Source organism: Bacillus rossius, chromosome 11 (assembly GCF_032445375.1).
Source record: "Bacillus rossius redtenbacheri isolate Brsri chromosome 11, Brsri_v3, whole genome shotgun sequence".
In the NCBI taxonomy this organism is placed as follows: Eukaryota; Metazoa; Arthropoda; class Insecta; order Phasmatodea; family Bacillidae; genus Bacillus; species Bacillus rossius.
In genome coordinates, this window is record NC_086338.1 from 22,517,975 (window position 1) to 22,538,551 (window position 20,577).

The window sequence follows — 20,577 nt, forward strand, 5'->3', positions numbered from 1 at the left end:
CATTACTTCATAATAGAACTTCACAACCCAAATATTCTTGATAACTACAATAAATAAAGCAACTTAAAAACATGAGCACATGTATTTAAAATACTAAAATTCAAAAGAAGAAAAACACTACAAGATAAGTCATTTTTCATAAAATAAACTTGCACTAAAACTGTAGGTATAATAAAAATATTTTTTTCCACACAAGTAAAGAACTAGTAATAAAATTGTTACAAAAGTGGTGAAAAATAAATCAGTAAATTGAAAAAACACTACTTTGTGTAAATTTTCAGTTAGCAGAAAAATAACAATTTTGAAATAAAATTATAAGAACACAGTATTATTTTCTAAGAAAAAGCTTACTGAAAATGGGCAAGGTCACAGCATTGTATTAGGTTAATTTTAATATTAGTAAGTTTTGTGTGTGGCTACCCCCCAGCCAAGCCACCTTAACCTTGAATCCTATAAAACACTGGTTTATTTATCTTACTTTTGCATTAGCTTCATTTCAGGGTCTCTCAGGGTGTGTCTACTACCATACAAGACTGTATTGTTAACAAGCATAAGCACAGAAACGTTCTTAAGTGAATTTTAATTTAATGCTTAAATTTTCAACTGTATTATAGAATGTGTAACATAAGATTTAGTAATACACAGTTAAAACAAGTAGCTGGCTGTCGCTATGAATCACAATCACTTACTGTAGCATACAAACATCAAAAGCTATTATATGTGCTTATCTTGGTCATCTTTCTCCTGCTAACCAACACACTAAATGGGCTGAAAGTGATACACATAGTCTATCTTTGTTACTTTGTGTTTGGCAATATTATAGTTAAGGCTAAGATCCGTAGTTTTGCAGCCACCAGGGAAATTAATTCTCCTACGAAAAGTATTGTATTTAAAAAAAAAAGTAGCTAGGTGTTTGGTAAATGAAGCTTTGAATTTTGCAAATATATTAATAAAAATATTTTTAAAACATTATTTCTTATTAAATTGTAATTAAGAAAGTTTTAAAACTCAAAATAAGGTATTTATAAATACGGTACGCGTTTTTTGCTTTGCACACAACTTAAATGAAGTATACTGAATAAATCATCCAAACGAACGTGTTTACATAACGCACAGAATTTAAATTACTTAAGTTTAAAACTTGTGATTTAACCGACGCGTGTAGCTGAACCAACGAACGTATGATGTGTGAGTTCAGCTTTCCGCCGCTAGATGTCAGGCCCAAACTTTACAAATGAGTTTGTAGGTTAGCCGCTAGATGCCCCAACTATGACGGAGGAATTTTGGCGGGAATTAAAATTGCTTCGAAGCAGTCACTGACAAAACTAGTGTGTCAGACGGTAAGTTATTGTGTTTTGAAAATGAAGATCACGAAGAAATGGAAAGAAGCTAATAGACGCCAAGTTAAGTAAGTAATTTTATCTTAAATTTACTTGTTCTACATAGTATTATTTAATGTTCCCTCCGTAAAAGTAAACTGAGCCTCTAATTATCGGCGAACATGAAGGCTTTTGAAGAATTTAGCAGTTTAAAATTTTCAAATTTTTAAATATATATGTTTTGATTTATATCTAACGGCGATATTATCTTTAGACGTAGATTGTTTATACTCTCTCTATATTTCTTTTTCTTGTACATATAGTGTTGGAGTTATAATCAATAACGTTATTTCATTGAAATGACTTGACTGTATATAATTAAGTGTATATATTATCTGTAAATATTGTAAATTCTTTTTTTTATACCCTTGCATAAATATTTTAATTTTAATAAAGGAAGTTAACGTAATAAATAAGATTAAGACACAAAATCCATGTTTTAAATATCTGAAAACAAAAATCGTGAGAGGGATTAAACAAACAAATGCTAGGGAGTTTAGACCAGGAATCAAACGTGGTATAAATGAGTATAGGTATGTTATAGTCCGCAGTAGTAATTAACTTCGTACTCGATGACTTCTGGTTTTGTGGTTTGCGTACTTCTGCGGCACAGACGTAAATTATGAATTATTTAACTTATTGTTTTAAAATATTCCATTGCAGTTGTAATTGATCTGGCAAATATAACATTACATTGATTATTCGTATATATTTTATTAGCTAGAACGCCGAGCCAAATTTACTACCACATGGATACTGAGCAACCAATTCTTTTGTAAACGTGTTTGTACGTTTACGTAGAGTCGGTTATGGACTTATGGTGGTTTACTCTAGACTTCCGAATTCCAAAGACTGTTTTAGCAAAGTGTGTCATAAATAATTAATTTATCACATTGAAAACATGATTAGACACTTGTGCCACGTAGACTGTCTGTCAGAACTTATTAACAAGACAAAGATATAAACAAACAAACAAATAAGCAGTTTCTAAGATATAGGCTCTGAAAAAACTACAGCGCAAACCAAATGTTCAACAGTGAAGGGACCAAATGTAGACACAGCACATAAACCACAGAAAAACACATTACAATAGGTTACATGAAATATTTTTACTAAATAAAGTTTACAGGGATTTTTATGCTAACATAACTTTGATATATATAGCAACTAGCTGACCCGGCGAAAATTGTTCCGCCTTAGAGGTAATAAATGAGCATTTTTTGGATTTTATTAAATTCAATATTTTATTAAGTAATAAATATAAATAAAAATCAAGTATTTTAATGATTCTTTATTGGCCATGTATTTTTGTGCATGGGTTGCACTCTTCATTGAAGCACCTTGTGATAAGACGACAGTTTTTGTTTTATTATCATGCGCAAGAACAAATAACGCAGATGATCTTCCGACCCGTGAACATGCCTCATGGGAAAAACATGGATTTTCTAGATTCAGACCACAAACTTTCAAGGATTGGCCTTGTGATTTGTTAATGATCATGGCGAATGGCATGTTTTCAGTTTTTTAAGCTAAATCGGATGTTATAATTTTTAAATACTGGTGATTCCAGTTACGCAATAAAAAAAGCAATTACCATATTTTATTTTATTTGAAATGATATTTGATACTTAAGCACATAACGCGAGCGAAGCCGCGGGTAAAAGCTAGTAATACATAAGAATAAGTATAGTATATAATTATTCTACTGTATTGTATGTAAGTACAAAAATAAATAAATACCTTGAATGTCGGATTAAATCCTCGTTCTTCGATAATGTCTGCCCCAAATGAGGTCATTTGGAAACAACTATTGTATTTTTGAGTGTTTGCTAGAAAATTTCGTGATTCGGGTGTTTCGCCACGAAGCAATGAATACAATGGCTCAGGTGGCGGAGTCAATAATGGCAATTTCACTTTCCCACTAAGGCAGCACAATCCTGGCGTTTCTCCGGAAAACTTCAATGCGTCACAAAACTCGCAAACTCCGTCCATTGGCCCAATGTGAACGCTAGTATGCAAGCAGTAATCAGTGCTGAAATCCTATCGAAACGCTGCTTGGTTCAAATCAGTACTTGATAAATTTCTTGTGCGTCCAAAATTATCTAGTTGTTGATCTCTGAGGTTTGCTCGACGATTTCGCATTGCCAACCGAGCCGTTTCACGGGCTGCCTCGCTTTGCTCTTGTGATTGAGAAGCACGAAGTCGAGCCATGCTAACGCGGCGCTCTCCACGTGCAATTTCCTGTTCTTCCTCAGTCCTTTCATTCGCAATGTTTCGAATCCTAGTTGCATTACGGCCTTGTCGGTAAAGATTTGATAGTCTTGGTCGCGGCATGGTATTATTAATGATAATATCGGTACGATAAGCCAATAGAAACTCGAAAAAAAAAACACATCAACCGGTCAACCTTAAAATTTTACGTTGTCAAATTTTCAACCATACTTAATCATAGACCACATTACGTTGAGCTGACAGTTGTGTTTTGTTAATTGTCAAATTTTCAATCATACGTAACCATAGACAACAGTACGTTTAGCTGTCAGTTGTGTTTTGTTATTCCATATCAGTTGTGTTTTGCTATACCATTTTTAACAAATGAACGGCTAGACTGATGTTTAGACTGATAAATTTTTCGTTTTGCTTTCAGTTGCGTTTTGTTATGCCACTTTTTTTTTACACGCTTTATATTGGCTTTATCTGTATGTTTATTTGTTTGTTTGTATGTTTGTAACCGACTCCTTTGTGTGCGATTTTGACCCACTTTAAACGGCCATATTTCATTCAAACTTTGTATATTTATCGAGAACCGATGACAATACATTAATTTGATAAGATTATTCCATTATTAAATTTGTAAAATAATATTTTCGTAAATTTATATAATTTCACAATATTAAGTAGGCTTTGTTTATATCGCGCCAAAGACAAACTGGAAGTAAAGAGTTCGCACATTGTAAAGAAAACCATTTCGCTCATGTGCGAGTGCGAACTCTTTTCTTTCAGTTTGTCTTTGGCGCGATATAAACAAAGTCTACTAAATATTGTGACATTTAATTAAATGAAAAGTGACATTTAATTAAATGAAAAGTGAGAGTGGGTTATGATTATTGTGAACAATATACTTTCATGATTTTCTATTTTTTAGTTTGGTTTTCAATATAGAGCGTGTTTTTTTTTTTGTTTTTTTTTTAAAAAAAATTTCCCCGGGAACAGGATAAAAAGTATCCTATGTCCGTCTCCTGGTTCTAAGCTACCTACCTACCAATTTTTAAGCCAAATCGGTTCAGCCGTTCTTGAGTTATAAATAGTGTAACTAACACGACTTTCTTTTATATATATAGATGGCAAATTGAAATACGGCAGCTGCTCTAATGAAGTACATTATTTTCTAGGCTTGCAAGATTAGCGAAAGAAAGGAAGAAGCTGGGTTTGGTACAGAACGTTTTGCCTGCTGGTGAAGGTTCTGCAAAAACAACATCGCCAGAAAGCCAAAGTGTTGAAACTTTGGTATCCAAAGTGCAAGAAGTAACCAGCATGGCATCTTCAGTGACGACGTGTGCAGCACATAACACTGATAATACACATACTAGTTCAGATGACGCTCAAGAGTAGGTTTTACACTTACATTACTTTTAATTATTTTTGATATGAATGGTAAACATATAATTAATGTGCAAATCTTTATATGAATAAAAATTAATTGTATGCGCGATATTTTTTAAAAGTTTGTATCAAACTTCTAGGGACGATGACCTCCCCCCGTTGGAAGTGGTTTACGAGCCTCCATTGCCACAGACAGATCCGGGACTAAGTTTGTTAAACGGTCGGATGCTGGTAGACGTACGTCACTTCATGGTGCAGTGTCGTCTTCTGGAGAGACACAGGTAAATAATTTATAATTGATAATTGATAATATTCATTATCGTTAAACACAGGGTGCAATAGACATTGCCATTGAAAATACATAGTAATAATATATAAATACCCATTGTTAAGTGTAAATTTAAAGAAAAAACATCTTAACAATAATATAACTTACACAAACTTAAGGTCATTAAAATTTAAAACTGTACCATTCATCTAGTGAGTACAGAGGATTGGATATGATCCATTTTTCTAGAATTTGTTTATTCTTATCAAAAGAAACTGCCCTAGCACACAAGGGTAATCTATTGAAAAAACTTACACTTATATTTTCAAAACTCATATATGATTTACATAGTCGTTTGTAACTAACATCAATTAAATATCTAAGTATTTCTGGTTTTATAATTATGTACAATATTTCTTAAAATTAAAGTTTGTAAAATACTTTCAACATACAATAAGCAGTATAATATAAAAATACAAGGTAAAGTGAGTATTTTCAAATTTATAAAATATTCTGTACATGATTGTATTTCAGTACTTCCAACGATAGTTCTTATCGCTTTTTTTTCCATATAAAGACTCTTTTGGCTCCGGGTGAATTTCCCAATAGTATAATGCCATATAAATAAGTGTACATGAAAAAAGGCATAGTATGAATTCATTACTAATTGTATCACTACAGTTTATCAACTTCTGAACGTTTAGCCGGCTGGAAGATTGCAAATTCTACTGCATACTTCTTGACTTCATTAGTTAGTAGGTAATAAGAATAAATTCATTCTTAAATACTTATTTCAATAAATAAATTTATAATAAATTAAACAATTTATTAATGCCATATTGACAAGATTTAATCTAAAACACAAAACACCGTAGTGGGAAATATTACTCAGCTTAAAAGTTTTTACCTTAAAAAAAATTGATGATTCCCCTACATACAAGAAACAAACAATAATGGCTAATTATAGAAAATTTATTACACAGTTTTTTAACATATGGTTTCATTCAAAGTTAAGGTGCAGTACGTAAACAATTATGTTTACCTTTTAATTTCACACCGGAATACCTGTGCGCCGTGCGGCCATCTGCCTGTGGAAACTTCCTCTTGTAATGATCTAGGCCCGGATCACATCGAAGATCAAACTCCAGTATGGGATTGAGGATTTAGTAAGGACGTTTAAAAAACCTAATGAAAAAGTGCGTGATTGAGATGTGTGAAACCGTGCAATAGACTTTATTTGTCGATATCATACTGAGGCTTGATATTCGATGTGACCCAGGCCTTAGTAATTTATAAAACAACGCAGAGATCAGCCCGGTGACACTGATTTGAATATAGGACCTATGGTTTGAGTTGATCGAATATGCAAAAAGTCTAATCTACAAAAAATAAATTCCAGCATGGCTGACAACTTGAATTTTGGATATAGGCGTGTAATGAGTATCACTGGTGACATGTTGAATATTAGCGGCTCTGTTGTCATGTCAATCTGTTCACATATCTTTCTAGAGACATAATATTTTTGTGTATGAAGAAAAATTTTTTTATTCAATTAGAATATTTGGAACACGACTGCACTATGTTGAACTCGCATACAACTACATTTAAACATGTTACAGTTCATAACTTTTTAATGTACTTAATGGCTGTATCCGAATACATAGGGATGCGTCCTTAGCACACACATCCCTACATCCCTTAGCAAATGCAGCCACAATGGTAGAGGACGCATTTCTAATGGATGGATAGTATCCGAATACTTTTACTGCTAGCACCACCTGTTGACTGTCAGTTGTACTAATGTTCACGCAGCCATTTTGTGTAGGAATATCTACGAATATTCAGCAAAACATAAATAATAAATACCTACCAATTAAAACATAATGTAACGTGTATGTTATACATGTTAGCGATCCAAACAAAATACATTTTATAAATTGTAAACTTTAAAAATACTTATGAGTTTTGAATTATCCTTTAAGTTTAAATTCGTATTTTTATTATATTTATTAACGTCTTCATTTGTCTCTGTTTAAGTTATCACTTTCGCCTATAATGTTTTAAACAAATCTTATGCTGAAAATCTGAAGTAATATTATACACAAACAAAATAAAACCCGATTCCGAAGCTAATGGATGTAGGGACGCGTTAGTGGATGCGAGTGTCGCATCCCTAGAAATCTCGAATTAGTGGATGCGTGAAGGGATGCATCGGCATCCCTTGTGAGAATTCGGATTCAACACAAAGATGGCCGCGTCCACTACGATGCACTTTTAGTGGATCCCTTAGCTAAGGGATCCATTAGGCCAGTATTCGGATACAGCCAATGACTTTCATATCTGAACGTCCATATAGCCTACATAACCTACAATCACATTTCCATTAGAAAATCTTTCATACTTTTAACTAGCGAGACCACACTTTTGACCTTGTTAGTTGTTATAAAGATTTTTGGTAATTTCGTTACGAGATATGATAATCAGACACATGAAACATAAACAACACACTGGGTTTAAGAGTGTTTACTGAAGGTAAAATAAAGACATTAAATGCGAATAATATTCATGAAAATTAACCAATGTTCCGATTAGCAGGTATCTTTTCGTGCTGAGCCCGGTGAATTAGCACATTTGAGAGGAAATATAAAATTGTTTGAATTGGTGGTTCAACTACCATTTATGTAAAAGAAGAATGCAGTCAATCTCGTGGTAAAATTTTTTTCAATAGTTTTATTTTTTATACAGTAATTAGTGTCTTTATGAGTTAAAAAGTGATGCCTTCAAGTAATTCGTTTAATTGGTTTAGCCATTTGGTCACGATAGCATTCTTTGAAGCAGCCTAAAACCCAAAAAGGGCCATGTCTCGACATTAGGTCATTAGGAACAGATAAAGTGTGAATTGACAAGAATGTAGCAGCGATAAGATGCACTTGGTTGGTATGAGAAATGGTAACATCTCATAAGAACTAAGTTCACAGGATTTTTACATGAAGAAAAACCATGCTTGATCGCCGTAGAAATTGAAACCGGGTATCCTTGGAAACAACTGATCTGACCAGAACACCACTCTGACCCTTTCTAAATAATATTGTATGTGAACTTACAATGTGATTTCATATTTTTTTAGCAAACACAGTATGTAACAAATAACATTCTGACTGTCAGCTAATACTTCGTAGAACTTAAGAATGCGATGTTTATACAAGCACATTTGTCATCAGTCAATTATAAATGTTTGTTTATAGGGCTAAAATCAAGCAATGCCTAAAATTAGAATAACATTTGCCAAGTAAAAATAAATACTTACTCTAAAAAATATTTCAATTGCTTTTTAAGGCCACGCCATAGCACATGTATAATATAGGCCTAATATTATCTCTTATTTTTAGCCAAATAGTTGTTTCGCAACAGTGATGACTTGGGAAAAGTCCACGTATTTAAATAACAACAAATAAGTATGCCATATATACTGAAATTCGTACCTTGTGCATGAGCAGTACGTTTTACAAAATGCTAACAAATAACATATAATCACCTCCATACTGCGGTTTGTAATGGATATACCACCGAAGAATCACTCAGACTTGCAAACATGTGTTACAGCTTTCACCCCCGAGGAGTCAGCCATGGCTGTCAGGGTTCGTGCCAGCTCTTTATATCTGCTTTTCATTACAATGACGATTGGCTATATGTAACATTAGCTGATACCGTCCTGGTAGCGTGGTTGTATGAAATTAGATAGCACACCCTAACTCTTGAACATCACTGTAAAGCACAAAGGTATAGCTAAACTGCCATGTTAGAGAGCCTTATATTTAATTATATTTATTTTATGTACACTATAATTTCTTGTTTACTGAATGAAAGAGGGAAAGGGTAAAATACATTATAGTAAGATGTTACCAAAATTATTATTATTATTTGGTTTTACAGGTGTCCAATTCACTCTTCGGGGACATATGTGCTGAAAGGTGTAAAAAGGTTTGGTCTGCTGACAGATTTTAAATTTAAGTGCACACACTGCGACCAAGAACAACAATTCCAATCTGAACCTTTGGAATGTCTTCCAGTGGGGAGACCAAAAAAAACTAAACAAGAAGTCAACCTGGATGTCAACGATAAGATTGTTTGGGCTACTATTTCAGTTGGCTTAGGCTATGGGGCACTGCATGAACTGTTGTCGCTCATTGACATTCAGCCTATGAGTCCGGGATGCTTCTCTAACCACGAGAACAAAATCGGAGAGCACTGGAAAGTAATGTTGCAGAAGGAAATGGAAGATGCTGCACTCGAAGAGTTCTCTATTGCGAAAGACGATGGACGAATCTGTATGGTTGGAAATGAGGAACATGCTTGGACCATAGGAATTGTGGATGGTGGTTGGAGCCAAAGATCCTATGGTCATAGGTTTTCTGCTAAGTCTGGATGTGCTGTAATAATTGGGTTCTACACAAAGAAATTGCTATTCCTTGGTGTGAGAAACAAATATTGCACTGCATGCATTCGAAGCGAACGAATGGAAAAGGAACCCACACCTCACTTGTGTTTCCGAAACTGGACTGATTCTTCCACTGCAATGGAGGCAGACATTATAGTGGAAGGATTCCGGTTCTGTGAAGACAAGTACAAACTTCAATTTAAGAAGTTTGTTGGTGATGGTGATTCCAGTGTGCATGCAGCCATAATTGCAAATGTTTCGTATGGGAGAGATGTTGAAAAGATTGAATGTGCTAACCATGTCGTGAAGAATCTTAAAAAGAATCTTTATGCCATGGCCAAGGGCAGCCATACGCGGCATCTCAGCCAGTCGAAAATCAAAGCCCTTTGTCGCTGTGCAAGAGGTTGTATCAGCAACTGTGGGGGTAATGCTGTGCAACTTCAATCAGCACTTCTAAATGTGCCAAACCATGTGTTTGGAGATCATAAGTTATGCAATTTAGAAGTGTGTGAGAGAGCTGGTACATCAGCGAATCCCTGCAGTTATGATTCATTGCCTCGTGAATTGGTTGTGGGAGTCAAACAAGCTTTTGACCGAGTGAGAGCAAAGTCACAAGCACTTGTAATGGATCTCACAACCAACCAAGCAGAAATGTACATGTCATTAGTTGCGAGGATGGCAGGCGGTAAGCAGATTAACCGTTCACAGCAGGGGTCTTACAGCCGTAGGGCTACTGCTGCTGGTTTGTCTTACCAACTTCGCTACAAATGGCATGGACAAACTATGAAGGCGATCACAGGTCACAGCCCTGGAGTGACTGTGAAGCGATTAATGGCAAAAAGACAGAAACAGCAGGCAAACTGTAGGCGAAGGCTGGACATGAATCCTCATGCACCACGAAAATCGGAATCATCTAAACCACAGGGTGATAAGAGCTATGGTCCTCATGCAACTCAGCCTCCAGCCTCTGGTCATGAACTAGAGATTCTGACTGAGTCTGTGATGAGAAGCATAGAACTTACAGTACAAGAAATAAATGATCTGGAGGTGCAGACGCGAGATCAAGGAAGCAGTCAATTGTGGATGAAAGAGAGGAGAAAACGAGTCACTGCTTCCTTTTTCGGACGTGTCTGTAAAATGAGGGAAAATACTTCGTGTAAAGTGACAGTGGAAGCGATTGTTTACAGTCGTTTATTGGAGAATGCTGCCACAATTCATGGCCTTGCAAACGAGCGCGTAGCTGTTTCTTTGTACGAAGAAAAAACAGGCCATACTGTTCAACAGTGTGGTCTCTTTGTTGACCTTCAGCATTGCTTTCTTGCAGCTTCTCCCGATGGTTTAGTTGGAGATGATGGTTTGGTGGAGGTGAAATGTCCATACTCTGCAAGAGAACTTAACCCTTTAGATGCGGCAGTGCAGCTAAAAACATTCTTTTGCAGAGTTGTCGACGGCGAGCTGAGCTTGAATCGCTCTCACAATTACTACTATCAAGTCCAAGGGCAATTGCACATCACACAAAGAAAGTGGTGTGACTTTGTTGTTTGGACAACGAAAGGCATTTCAATAGAAAGAATTGTGAGAGATGATTGTTTCTGGCTTGAGAAAATGGAGTCAAAATTGGTGCGGTTTTTTAACAACTGCTTGTTGCCAGAGCTTGCTGATCCATGTCGTCCCAGGGGACAACCGATTCGCGAGCCAGAATATATTATTCAGGCACAAGAAAGTCGTTCAAAGAAACGCAAAATTTCAGATGTGTGAATCTTGAGTAACTGGAATTGTTTGGCTGACGAGAACATTTTTTTTTTAATTTTATGTAGTAATGATCTGTTAAAAAAATATATTCTTGTACAAACTGAACAGTACTGTAAATATATTTGCTGACATAAACAATAATAAGTTATTAGCTTATATGGAATCCAAACAATTTCTATTAATGATTACAAACAAAAAGTTCTCTGCTTGGCGAATGATAAAATTATTTTTAGACCATTGATAAAACATATTCATGTTTCATTTTGTATAAAAATAAAACATTTAATATAATATTGGGAGACAGCCTTTGAAAATCGTGCATATCACCAACATTGCCAATCATACTCATAGTCAGGTTTACGATGGCAAGACAGCTAGCAAACCAGTTCAGTTCATATGCAGCTGAAAAATGTATTCGTTATTTTCGGGGTGGTTTTACGCTCAAAATTAATACAAAAACAAATCAGCGATCCTTGTATTATCATTTATAATACTTCAAAACATCTTCCATTTCCTTCGAATTGTATCGAACAATGAAATATTGATTTACTTTTGGCCCAGATTTTATTTGACGATACTCTGTACAGTTTCCCTTGTTTGCACTGTTTATGTATTTATTAAGTTTACATCAGAGCCAAGTTTATTGTATTTATATTACTAGTCCTATCTTAAGTGTAGGAATCTGAATGATCTACTAGCAAAAATATGTCCTATCAGTGTATTAGTTGTGTCCTTGCAAGCATGAAATGTTTATGAAACATTTAATTTATTTCATTTTTAAAGCCACCGACATGTAGGCCTATTTTATTAATTCATTTTGACAAAAATCATGCGTCCTCGTTTTCAACATGGCACTCTTTGTCTTGATCACGCCACGTAATACTTTAAATAATTGTTATTGTAATTTTGGCTTTTTCAAATCTGTTATTTATCCGCATTGAAGTAATTGGTAAACTGTTATAATTTAATATTTTTTTTTCATATTTGTAAAGCTATTTCATCATTTGAATTCCTTCAGAATGGGTACCTATTTCAAAACTAAAAAAAACTATTCTCTTACATATGAAAGGTGATAATACCAATAAAGAAAATTATCGTCCGATAGCAATGACGTATAATATCGAAAAAATATTTGTACACTGTATTTTTAATAGGAAAATTATAAAATATTTTCAAATCTACGACATGATTTTACATCAACTCTAACCACTGAAGCACATAATGCTTATTTTCTAGAAAATAAATCTTCACACGTAAACTGATAATCAAACACTTGAGTTTTTTATATGGCTTTCAAGGCTGTTGGCACGATTGATCAAAATATATTGTTGACTAAATTAATTAAACTGGAATAGTATAAAATGCACAAAAAGACAAATAATATTATTTTAATGACATAAGGCATAATCTAGCCATTTAGATTGTCAATACTAATATTTAATAACCGTGCAAGAAGCACTACAAATTAATTATCTCACATTTGCGGGTGACTCAAACATCATACATGCAAAACGAAATATCCTTAAACGCAAGAAAGTCTGTTTTACACAGTATATAAACTAGATTTTAAATCAAAGGCTAATAATAATAAGCATTCTGTAAATTTAAGCATTCGATGCGTTGGAAATAGAAGAGCATCAAACATATTTAATAGGTTTTACTGTCAACAGTGAACTCACACACACAACACAATTTCTTTCTGCGCGACCTGCAAGCTCAGGCATCTACTGGGGAAAAACCGTAAAACTTTCTGGACGTCGCACCATGGCAACGGTTGAAATTTTTTCTAAATCTTTTTACATAGAGAACAAATTGTATTACATTATTTTAATGATTCAAACGGTAGAAAAATTATGCCACTACAATTGCATACCAACACAAGTTTGTTCTTTTATTCAATCTATTAGTTACGGCATACATTTTTTTAGTTATAGACAAATCCAATGTACAGCTCAAATGCCTAACAACAATATCCTAATACCCTAAATCCTGCTTAATTTTTTTAAAAATTATTTTAAATAAATATAGTAAATAAGTATAGAAATTGCTTGACATGTCATGTCTATGGCTATGCATAAAAGAAATAATGTTATATTTGTAATTCAGATTATCTGAAAATTTTTATTACTATTTGGTTATCTTGTGTATGTAAAACTATATTTGTATGTGTATGTAAAACTGTGAACATGTAAAACTGTATGTGTATGTAAAACTGTAAATATGTAAATGAAATTTTCCATAGCCTTATGGTTTCTACTAAAAAGAAGGCTCAGTGGAATACAAATAAAATAAATAAAAATAAATAAATTAACAAACCCAGTCGCTATATATAACTTTCATCCTGTTACATATATTTTTATCTTTATAAACATCTAATGTATAAAAAAATCTGAAAAAAGACAAATTCAGATTGCCTTCATTACCGAACTAGAAAAAAAATAATATACACTTGCAGAGAACCACCAAAAAACCGAAGTGTTTCTGCATTCATAATTTCATTAAACACATTTAAAACTAAAATATATTCAAATAAATGTAAGAACAAGTCTTCTAGATGTAATGGAAGATTGTAATGCCGTTTCCGAATTCACCTGAAGAATATACTTTTAGATACTTTCCCCGGAAGTGACTTCGCAAGGGCTGTCTGAACAGGAAGTGAAGTCGGGCCTATGCTATGCAAGTACGCAAGTAAATGAATGTGTAGTTCTCGCGTACGTTTTCATTTGAAACTTTTCTGGTCATATTTGATGTCTCATTATAAAAATATAAGTAGTCGTAAAATAATCATTTTTTATTTTAATTTTAATGGTATTAATAAATTAATTAATGGATGATTAAAATAAGTTTTAACTAACACATGCACTTATTTGTACTACCTATCGTTACTCCAAAACAAAATTATAATAGCTAATAATAATGTAAACTGCCGTAAATGCACGTGAGAGCGATGAAGTGTTAAAAAAAAGACTAACTTTACATGCGCTTGAAAATAAAATTTTAGCATCCTTTTCGGCTGGCTAGTATCATGTAAAGAGGCCAAACATTGAACCCTTCCAGATTCGTCAAAGGCAAGTGCAGTACGCAAGGTCCCAAGCATGTAACTGCATTACTTGAAATCGGACATGTCCTAAATAAAGATATTAAATACTATTAGAGGGTATCTTTTTCTGATACATTTTCATAAAATTATGCGTATCTACAAAATATATTTAGTTACAACTATTATTGTATTGGTGTTTGTATTTAACTGTAATGTAGACCGGGTAAATTTACGTTTACGTCCTCATGTAGGTACTTTTGGTGCAAAGTGAAAATGTAATTATGTATTATTATCAGGGCCCATAACATAACTCTATGTTCGTTGGCCGACAACGAAATGTATTTATAATTGTGTATTTAAGAAAAAGATTTGTATATTGTACGAGTGTAATTGTTTTATTATGTAAATTTTTATTAATTACAAGGCTAATCAAATTAATATATTATGTACTCATAATGGTTAGTTTTCATTTGTGTCTAGACATAATAAAATTATATACTAAGCTAAAAATTTGCACTGGTTCACAATTTTTTATTGTTTGAATATTTTAAATGTAGATTTGCCATGCAGCATTATCAGCGTCTAAAACGTGAGTAAAAATTATCGTAAAACTTTTATCAATGGCATATTTATTGCATTAGTATTCCTAGCTGTAAGTTATTCCTTTCTGTATAACCTCAGTGATCACAATTTACGTACACGTTTTCCCACTACGACGATTCAGGTGCAGATTCTGGAGCAGTTTTTTTTTATAATTGTGTGGATGTGACAATATATTCACCTGTTTGGTTGGGGGGGGGGGGGGGGGGGGAGAGAATTTCTACTCTTCGCGTATCACTTTATTTCTATGCACGAAAAAATACCCCAACTTAGCGCCCTTCGAAATATTCCTATATAGCCCATGACGTGTAGCATACTCCATAGATATTTTAGTTACAACTCATGTTTATTTCGAGTCTGTCTTGCAGTTCACACATGCAGGACGGACTACTTGTGATGCTTGAAGTCACCAGTAGGGATAGCGTGAACGAGCTCTCCCTTTCGCAGAAACGCGACAGGCATTCGTCAGTATTTATATTGCAATAATAAATTACTATCTGATTTCGAATATTTAATTACCTTTTTTTCAATAACTATTTTAACGAATATCAGGACATTTACTAATAACATCGGTTTTAAACATCACATATAGAAAAAATAAGTGTCATCGAAAGCCACAAGCTGCAGGTGAAATAGAAAAGCAAACCAAAATATTTTCGAGTTCTATTCTGGTGAATAGTACATACTTAAAAACCTAACAGATTAAAAAAAACTAAAGTTAATGCAATAAGCTGCAATATTTTGAGGACAGATATTCAGCTGCATAAAAGTCTCCGATAGTATAAACCGTTCGCCTGTATATAGTTGAACACAAAAAGAAAACTACCAATCCTATCAGAAATCAAATATAGCAAATAATACCGCTTTACAACATAACGTCATACAATTAGATGGTCAACGTTCAACTGTTTGTGTAATACACACCCACACCTGTTACAAAATGTGTAAAGCAAGAAAATTTGTAGAAGCGAAAAACCTTTATCGTACACTGGGTAATAATAATATTTTATACAGGAGCAGGAAAACTACCAAAAATTTGTAAACCGTATATGTGCAGAATTGCCCCCAATTAATATATAGTATAATTCCATTGGGTTGCACACGGTTGCGTACGGGTTTCTAATTGAAATATACTGAACATAGTAATTTTTTTCTGGGGCTCTGCTCTGTGTGGGTCGAGTAAGTCTTGGGTGGGTGTTGAGAGCGAGGGACAGGAAGGGAAGTCGAGGCAGTCCACACCCTTCCCCCAACCCCTCTCATAGAGCGGTCGTAAACATGACACCCCGCTGGGCCACACGAAATTCCGGGAAAAGCGTCCTCTTTCCACCACCACCCTTCATTCTTTCCCGCCCGCCAACCACACCGCTCAACCAGCCTGCTAGTGCGCTCTGTTGAGGAAGCAGGGAACTAGGCGTGTCTTTGCCCTCTCACGGAAACTCAGGATCTTAGCCTTAATATGAAACTTTCCTTGGATTATTTTTGATATGAGGCTCTGGTTTAGTAATCATTTTACATAATGTTTACAGGGTCCCAAACCCTTCAAACTTAGTTGCTAAGACAATATCCACAAAATTACTTATGTTCTGGATTTAATTAACTTCACATGATTGCAATAAACACACACTTTTAATGTAAGAGAAATTTGCTGTGTTTCAAGGAATAATAAATAGCCTTTTATCTGGGGCTGCCAACAATTCCAAAAATAACAACTGCAGTTTCAAAACACGGTCAATAAATAATGATTTCCGAGCTGGTATGAAAAAGGTTCCTACAGAACAATTTCATGTCATGTTATGGTCAATGGTCAATTTGTACTTCTATTTTCAGGGCATAAATTCTTCTCACAGTTAATTATATTGATTTACTAACTCTAATAAATCAGCCAAGTTTATATATGATTTAAGGTAGTTTTCAGGGAAACATTACAGTTACACCAATGATGAAATTATAAAGTAATAGCCAATTACCTACGGCTATGCTAGTGCAATTTTAGAGCATTATAAAAAAGTAATGTGATTAATTACAAACTCTTTACTAAAGTTATTGAAACAGCTAAATGTCATGTACAGATAAGATTAAATTCATAACAAAACTGTATAAAAATTATATTTTCTAAGGTAGCAATGCATAGCCTATTTGATTTTTAGTATAGATTAAGTATCCGATTTTCTAACTTCCATTTTAGTGTAATTGAGAAAATATTTTACAATGATGAAATCACACTTACTTACTTTTTATTTCATGTGGTAGCCAAATTAAAAAAAACTGTGAAATATACATCTTTTTAAAATTTGAGTAAGATTATGTCATTGTTTACACACACATTCATTTATTTTTGTTATATCTATGATCAGAATAAATGAATAATTTCACCTTATTACAGATACCTATATTATAATATTTTTAAAACAATCTATTTTTATATTAAATGTAGAATACAAGTATAACATATCTTATTTAATGTATAAGTTGATTAGTAGTTATGCTTAGTATTAAAAAAAATTAACGAAATTTTTCATCCCTTTTTCCACACATGCCGAGTTAGAAATCCAAATTTTTAAATATGGTAATATTTGTTAACGTAATAAAACCAAACTCATCCAATTTTTTCTGCATATTGCTGTCGCAATGGGGGTAGAGACTTAGTGTTATGCCTAGGGCGCCACCACATGAATTACGGGCATGTGGACCCAGCTACTCTCTCCTTAGGGCCGTGATGTAGCCCGTGTGCAGAGAGGCCAGTTTCCCCCCGTATAAATAAAATACACGGCATTACGTCCCCTCTCAGCAGTGGTCACGCTATAAAGTCCGGTCAATTTAGACATCCGGGGATACAAAAAATTCGCACCCAGCTGAAAATTGGTAGGATTGTTCAAAACACAATCATAAATAAAATATAAAAAGTCCTCATCGATCCGACATCTGGAAAAAAATTTACTCGGGGTCAAAGGTCACAAAAAACTGTTTTTTCGCGATTTTCAGCAAAAAGTTTTATCATAAAATTAGCCCAGACAACAATTGTAGATCTGATAATGATCTATAAAAATGTCTAAATACTTTTTTGCCTAAGAGACACCGTTTTTGAGATATAACGATTCAAAAAGTTGAACCAATTTTCAGGTGGGTGCGAATTTTTTAACTTCACTCCTATTTTTTGGTCTTATTTGACCGGACTAATTTGTGAAGCCAATAAAATAAGATAGGCTCTCGAAGGCGGCCTACACGCCTCAGGCCGTGTGTTGTCACCCGCACAAAAGAAACCGATATGTTTATTCAGTACTTTTATTGAAGTTGCTCGTCTGTACATTCTACGCGTTATCACTGTTAATAAGAGACGGTGGCACGAACCGGTATAAGGGCGGTCCAGACTTGTGTACTGGACAGCGTTTGAGTTCGTATAACATGACCAGTAACCGTCTAGCGAATTAAATATAACTTAAGTAACACAGTCTACGGCCCAAGGTAGGCCCTGAAGTTAAAAGAAAGCGATGTATATGAATAAAGCAGGCAGATGGACGTGGATCAGTGATAGTACCGAGTTGCAGATGACGGCCGCGGCGACAGATTGCTCCTACCAGCGCACCCTTAAGGCGTGCCCACAAATCACATCCGGCCAACGGCCGTTACATGTATTTAAATAAAGCGTGCCACTGGGAAAATGAATTAACACACATAAACAATTTAAAAATCAGCCTACTGGTTGCAAACAATAAAATTACATTAATAATTCGTTTAAACTAATTTAATGTTTAAAAAATAGTCTGCCTCGGGAATGTTCGGCCTCGCTCGGCATCGTTTGGGCCACGGAGCACTGACGTCAGACCGGTGGGCGCGGGCCGACACACGCACACACACGCACACGCCGGGGTCACGGAGGGTGGCGGGTAGAAGGGGCGAGGAGGGAGGGTGCGGCACATCGGGCTCAGAAGGGCGCAGCCCGGGACGAAGTCAAGACGTTATAACCAAATCATTCACAATAAACTGTAGCAAGGATCAAACCACGCCAACGGCTACCATTTTTGTAGCAGCAAACCACGGTCTGATTACTATTTTTGTTTTGCTGGGTGGATCTTTAGGTTTCACCAGTTTATTAGAAATGAACAAAAACAAGGTGTGATTCCGTCTGAAATATAATTACTCCATACTGAGGAAACTTATAACAGATACACGAAAATATTAACGTACAATATTAATTACATTCTTAAACAGCTCTCAGGTATATTCAAAAAAAAATATTGGCCGGCCGTACATGGAATTATCAAAGTTTCATTTACTAAAAATACATAAACCAATAAAAAAAATACAAATATATTTAAACTATCCCAGTATAGGTATGTACTTAAAGTCCAGAAATTATGTTTATATGATGAACTTCGTCTGACGGCGTAATTTAGGAAAGTTCAAAAAAAGGTTGAAAGATACAGTAGCACCGGAGGTCGGTGCTTCGTTTCCCAGAGATCACGCTGGAACATGATGCCAGGGCGCCTGTGTGCCATTGAGGAAGGGAGATGAAAATGCCAATTCGGCGTCCGGCTCTCGGACCCTGTCTGGAACAGTCCAAATCAAAACTGATTAGAACTTGTACACAGACAGTATACAGGGCAGAAAATGCCCGGAAAAGGTAAGGGGAGGTTGAGGAAAGTCGCGGATCGTCACTCACCAGACAGGGGAGTTGGCTTCTGTTTACCGATGCGTCGCCAGCCAGGAACTGGATCCCGCGAATACACGGCTGGGCGCGGTCGTTTTCATTATTTCAAAAGAAATAATTTAAAAGAAAAATAACTATTACTCTTGTACTACGCAGACGGACTAAACTACTTGAAAAAGATTATAGGGATAGCATCCCTTATTTAGGCGACTACATAGTCGGTTGCGGCCGGATGGAAGTCTTGCAGTGTCTCGTCGACTCGCCGATAATCACAAACGGTTCGTCTGCAGTCGCGACGCAAAGTGTCACGCGGAGAACCGCGTCTCGTAATTAAAGGTGAATCTTGAATCAAAAGTGGAGGGGGTGACTGGGAGTCTGGACCGAAAGGTTCCGAAGTTCCCCGAGTGGGCGTCATAAAAAAACTCTGACTGATGTCTCGAAGTTGGTAGCACTGGCCGACTTTAGCGCTACCTGTTGAGGGGTGTCTGAGATGAATCGACTCGCCCAAGGCGTCTGCTTAAACCAAAGGTTAAAGGGACAGTCAGGTGCTACACTCTGGAGGCCTACAGGGTAAGTTGGCTGGGCGGTTAGCGAGTTTGCCGCTAGGTATCGTGTGCGGTCCATCTTGGCACACACATTTTTTATGAAAGGCGTCCTTGGAGACGGTCGCTGTCTGCTGGGGTTTCTGACCGGTCATTGGCCTTAGACGAATTCTTAGAACTAAAGAGGGGGGGGGGGGGGGGGGAAACGCAACGACGCTGGGAACAAGCGTCCATGACGTGCTTTTCGAGGAGAGAACCTAATACGTATTCGTGACAGTAAAGGCTATGGTCAGCTCGTCTCTGAGAA

General features: G+C 35.3%; 1 protein-coding gene across 2 annotated transcripts in view; it reads right to left on the minus strand.

Annotated features, from left to right (window-relative positions):
* The window catches only part of LOC134536692 (ribonuclease P protein subunit p25-like protein), a 444,926-nt gene that overhangs the window by 385,517 nt on the left and 38,832 nt on the right, over positions 1–20,577 (minus strand). The gene's annotated exons all lie outside the window — the stretch shown is intronic.